This window comes from Leptonychotes weddellii, chromosome 8 (genome assembly GCF_054177405.1).
Source record: "Leptonychotes weddellii isolate Sample4059 chromosome 8, ASM5417740v2, whole genome shotgun sequence".
Taxonomy (NCBI): Eukaryota; Metazoa; Chordata; class Mammalia; order Carnivora; family Phocidae; genus Leptonychotes; species Leptonychotes weddellii.
Window position 1 is genome coordinate 99,759,855 of NC_138376.1, and position 5,690 is coordinate 99,765,544.

At 33.8% G+C, this 5,690-nt stretch overlaps 1 long non-coding RNA gene across 1 annotated transcript; it reads left to right on the forward strand.

The window, feature by feature from the left end:
* LOC145722868 (uncharacterized) lies at positions 1-4,262 on the forward strand. Its single transcript, XR_014147443.1, has 3 exons — positions 1-1,039; positions 3,242-3,521; positions 3,637-4,262. It is a non-coding gene; the product is annotated as an uncharacterized LOC145722868 (long non-coding RNA).
* The last annotated feature ends 1,428 nt before the right edge of the window (positions 4,263-5,690 follow it).

Here is a 5,690-nt window from a genome sequence, read left to right on the forward strand (position 1 = left end):
CGGCACCCTGGGATCATGACCTGAGCCAAAGACAGACGCTTAACCAACTGAGCCACCCAGGCGCCCCTATATTCAGTATTTTAACTTACAAATTGGTGCATGTTGCATAATTTCTTTCTGTTTTAACTTTTCCACTGTGCACTATGTTTTTAAGATTCGCTATGTTGCTGAATACACATAGCTGTTATTTTTAACTGCTGCATAGTAGTTCACGGGGAAAATTCATTCATTTTGCTCTATTCACTTGCCCAGTGATAGATATCTTGAAATCTTCCAGCTTCCTACCTCTGCAAACAGGACTGTGATGATCATCTTCTTGTATGTCCCTTAAGGGCCCGTGTGAGATTTTGGAGTGTATACCAAGGAGGAGCTATATACTGGGTCATAGGATAAGCATATTCTTAAGTGTTGTCATATTGCTGGGGCCTGAATGACTGCACTCGTCTACATTCCTACCAATAATGTGTGAAGCTTTATATGATATCACATTCTCTTTTATTTAAGTTTTTACTTATTTATTTTTTTAGTAATCTCTCCCCCCAACATGGGGCCCTAACCAATGGCCCAGAGATCTAGAGTCACATGCACTTCTGACTGAGCCAGCCAGGCACCTCTGATACCACATTCTTGCCAAAATTTTTCATTGGCCAGATTCTAATTTTTGCAAGTCTAATTAATACCTCACCTTTATTTGCAATTTTGTGAGAATTATTCCAACCCTGCTGCCCAGGACTTTATGAGATTTTTGACTGTATTAAATAGTCAAATAGGAACAACCATGAAATTCTTCGAGTCACACAGGCCAAAATGTGCATATGATAAATCAATGAATGTTGCAACTGTGTGTGTATATTTTGCTAAGCAATATTGAGTGAAAAACAGAAAGCCACCACATCCAAAGCACATCCTCGTATTATTTGCTAAAAATTGAAATGTTCGTTTTATCATTCTCTACATTCTTCTCGTAACAGGAAATGACTTCTGAATATACTGCCTCATCTGTCATTGTCAAGGATTAAATATGAACCAAATTTGCAAGGTATTTTTTTTAAGTTTGCTAGAGCAGAATAATGTGATTGTCAACACTTTTAAACATTTTATGACTTTGGAATCTTTCCTTAAAAAAAAAAACATGTCAAACTAATTAAAATTGGTCATGAATATTAATGTTTGAGTTGAAAACAACTGCCACTAGGTGGCAAACAATCTACACATAGAATTATACAAAAGAGAAAATTATAAATACACTATCATATATGCATATTATGCTAGACAGTGAAATATATATATAGTTAATACAGTATCTTCTATGTATTGTTAATAATATCGCCACTGGAAACATAAGCATAATGGTGCAAAGAGTAACAAATGTTCTTGGTGAAAAATTAAGTGAGAACAATTTTTTTTTAAGAGAATGAGAATAGCAGACATTTAGCCTTATATCTAACATTTTTCCTTAATGTAGAACTGGTACATGGACATTTATTATTTATCTCATCTATGCTCTCCAAGTAAGTCCTCTCCCTGTGGTTGAAGATATATTGATAATGAAACACTATAGCCCTGAGTGACCTTGAACCTGTCCTAGGGCCTTTTGTTTGGTTTCAGGGATTCTATATCGTTATCAGTTTTTATACCATGTTGCATGTAGAAGAGGAGTACTATTGGGATTTTCCTTTCACCATTTGATTCAACCATCTTGGAAATGGGGAAAATAGGATGTTACGGTGAAGAAGGCAGACTCTGGTGCTAGACTGCCATGTTTGAAACTACTGACAAGTTGTATAACTATGGTAGATTGCATTATTCTTCTCAAATAATAATTTTCTCTTCTTATGAGAGGATGATATGTTTCTTATCCTATTGCTCTTAGGCATGACTATGTGTGTGCTCTGGCCAGTGGTATGTGAGGAAACACAATGTATACCATACCTAGCAAGCAGCCGGCTTTAAGAATTGTTATATGTTCCCATCATCTTTCTTGCTCTTTCCCTCTACCAAGAAAATTGGCTACTTCTTCAGCCTAGGGTCTAGATTGAGAAGAGTCGTAAAGAAGAGCTAAAGAAAATGACACGCAAGTACCAAAATATAATTTGTGTAAAAAATAAGTATGCATTGTTATAAGCTACTGGAATTTTGAGGTTAGTTTATTTTTTGTTTGGTTTTTTTAATCAGAGCATTACCTACTGAAAACCGACTATTACAATGATTTTGGGCTTCAGTTTCTTCACCTATAAAATGGAGCTGATAATATTTTTCACCTCATAGGCCTTGTGGGGGATTGAATGAGCTAATACATATAAAGAATATAAAATAGTACGTTGCATCAGAGTGGATAGATATCTTTATTAAAATAGTCTAAATGTATATGCAATAAGAGCTCTCATTTATTGAATGACTTATAGTCTAGGACTATTTTACTCATGATTTTATTTAATCATAAAATATCTTTCTAAAGTTTTGACATTCCTTTTTTTTTAAAGATTTTATTTATTTATTTTAGAAAGAGAGAGCACATGTGAGTGGGGGGGTGGGGGTAGCAGCAGAAGGGGTTGAGCAAAGGCGGAGGAAGAGAGACAAGCAGACTCTGTGCTGAGCATGGAGCCTGATGTGGGGCTCAATCTCACGACCCTAAGATCATGACCCGAGGCGAAACCAAGAGTCGGATGCTTAACTGGCTGAGCCACCCAGGTACCCCTAAAGTATTGACATTCTTATTTTATAGAAGAGGAAACTGAGACTCAGAAAGACCTCTTAATCCAGTGATTATCCATTCATTTGTGGCTAAGGACTAATTTTTGGGTGTGTTTTTCCCCAGTCACAGAATTATATTTTTAGAAAATACAATAAAAATGAGTTATTAGAAAATGTAATGAAATTAACAAATTTAAAAAGTCAGACAAAATAGAATTCCAACTTTTATTAATAGATTCAATAAATATAAAATTACATTTTAATTAATATCATTAAAACAAACGGAACATTTTTAAAAATTACAAAAACTAGCCACATTGCTCAGTGAAAACATGCATATCAATGGCTAATATGGAAAATCACTATTTTACTCCTGATTTTTTTTATCATTTCATACTTGTAAATTAACAAAGATGAATGAAAAGCAATTTCCCAAATTAAACACTTATATACATACTTTAGACTACACACAGTTTCTAATATAACAAATAAGCTTGCTCCTTATTTGTTAGCTCATGTAACCTACTTCTGTTTTAATAACACTCAGAGTCGAGTCCCACGTTCTCACAGACCTGTGTGGATGGGAATGGAAGAAGAGATATTGAGGCAATTTCAGGATATTTATTTTTAACTTCAATCAAAAATGAAGCAAATGATGCAGTATATTCAGAATTTGTGTTTCGTCAGAAGCCAAATCCAACAATTTATCCTGTAGAGTTATGGTAGTTCCTCCGCCCCTTATCTACAGTTTGCTTCCAGCGGATTCAGTCACCCCGTCAACCACTGTCCAGGACCAGATGATCTCCCATCTGACGAATCGTCAGAAGGTCAATAGAAGCCTAATGCTGTGTCACAATGCCTACATCATTCTGATGAACCGCGGGAAGGTCAATAGATGCCCAACACTACCTCACTGTATCTATGTCATTCATCTCCCTCCAGGTCCTCACGTGGGCATTTTATCATCTCGCGTCATCAAAAGAAGGGTGAGGACTGTCCACCACGGTATTTCGAGAGAGACAGTGAGAGAAACCACATTCACATAACTTATATTACAGTATATTGTTGTGATTGTTCTATTTTATTATTAGTTATTACTGTTAATCTCTTACTGTGCCTACTTTACAAATTAGCTTTATCATAGATAGGTATATGTATGAGAATAAACATACTATATATAGAGTTCAGTACTATCTGTGGTTTCAGGCATCCACTGGGGGTCTTGAAACCTCTCCCCCACAGATAAGGGTGGGACTATGGTATAGTTGAATTTAAACTATTTTTTAATGAAATAAAAAAAATTCTACATTTAACACTTTTGGATTGTAGTTGACAAACTAATCTGAAAATACCATGTCATAACCAGGTCCTACTGTGCACAATGAGTAGGCATCTTTGAGTTGATGTAGTGTGAATCCATGTAAGATTCATCATGTGACTTCAAGAACTAAACTGTTCTGTACTTTCTTCATGAGATTCAGCAACACTCTCAAGAAACTGAGCATATTATGTTAACCATACTGGAGTTAAAATAAAAGCTTAATAAAAAAACCAAACCAACAAATAAAAAAGAGACTGAGCATTTTGATCACTCTCAAATGTTTTCTCCTGTCTTTTTAAAAATTTTCACTCTATTTGTGTTTTTATTTCATTTTTTAAAATTGAGATATAATAGACATACAGCATTTTATTAGTTTCATGTATAGTGCATAATGATTTGATATTTGTATATATGATGAAATGATCACCACAATAAGTCTAGGTAACATCCATTGCCATACATAGTTACAATTCTTTTCTTTGTGATGAGAACTTCTGAGATCTACCCTCCTAGTAACTTTAAAATATACAATACAGTATTATTAACTATAATCACCATACTGTACATTATCCTTTCAAATATTTTAAAATTGTTTTATTATATTGGATATTACAAGTTTTTTTAAAAATGCAAAGACTATCCATATATTGAGAACACTGGCATTTTAAAATAAAAGTTACTTTGCTCTTTTAATTTTATTCAACATAATTTTTTATCAAAGCAATTTCATCTACCTGTATAAATGTAAAAAAATATAAACAAGCTCTTTCTTAAAATATAAGACATTTTATTTTATTTTTCTTAAATTACTTTCTTTCTTTCTTTTTTTTTTTAAAGTAGACTCCACACCAGACATGGGGCTCAAACTCACAACCCGGCAATCAAGAGTCACATGCTCACCACTCTGAAAAACAGTATGGAGGTTCCTCAAAAAGTTAAAAATAGGACTACCCTACAATTCAACAATTACACTACCAGGTATTTACCCAAAGGATATAAAAACACTGACTTGAAGGGACACATGCACCCTGATGTTTATAGCAGCATTATCAGCAATAGCCAAATTATGGAAAGAGCCCAAATGTTCATCTACTGATGAATGGATAAGGAAGATGTGGGGTGTGTGTGTGTGTGTATTTATATATATATATAATGTATATATATTTACATATATATAAAGTGGAATTTATATATACTATATATATGTGTATACATATATAACAGAATATTTTATGTTTATATTTAAAACAAATATATATATATATATATATATATATAACAGAATATTACTCAGCCATAAAAAAGAATGAAATACTACCACTTGCAACAACAGGGTTGTAGCTAGAGTGTATTATGCTAAACAAACTAAGTCAGGCAGAGAAAGACGAATACCATATGATTTCACTTATAAGTGGAATTTAAGAAATAAAACAGATGAACATAGGGGAAAAAAAGAGAGAGAGGGAAACCATAAAACACACTTAACTATAGGGAACAAACTGAGGGTTGCTGGAAAGAGAGTAGGTGGGGGATGGGCTAAATGGGGGATGGGTATTAAGGAGGGCCCTTGTGATGAGCACTGGGTGTTGTATGTAAGTGATGAGTCACAAAATTCTACTCCCGAAACAAATTTTACACTATATGTTAACCAACTGGAATTTAAATAAAAACTTGA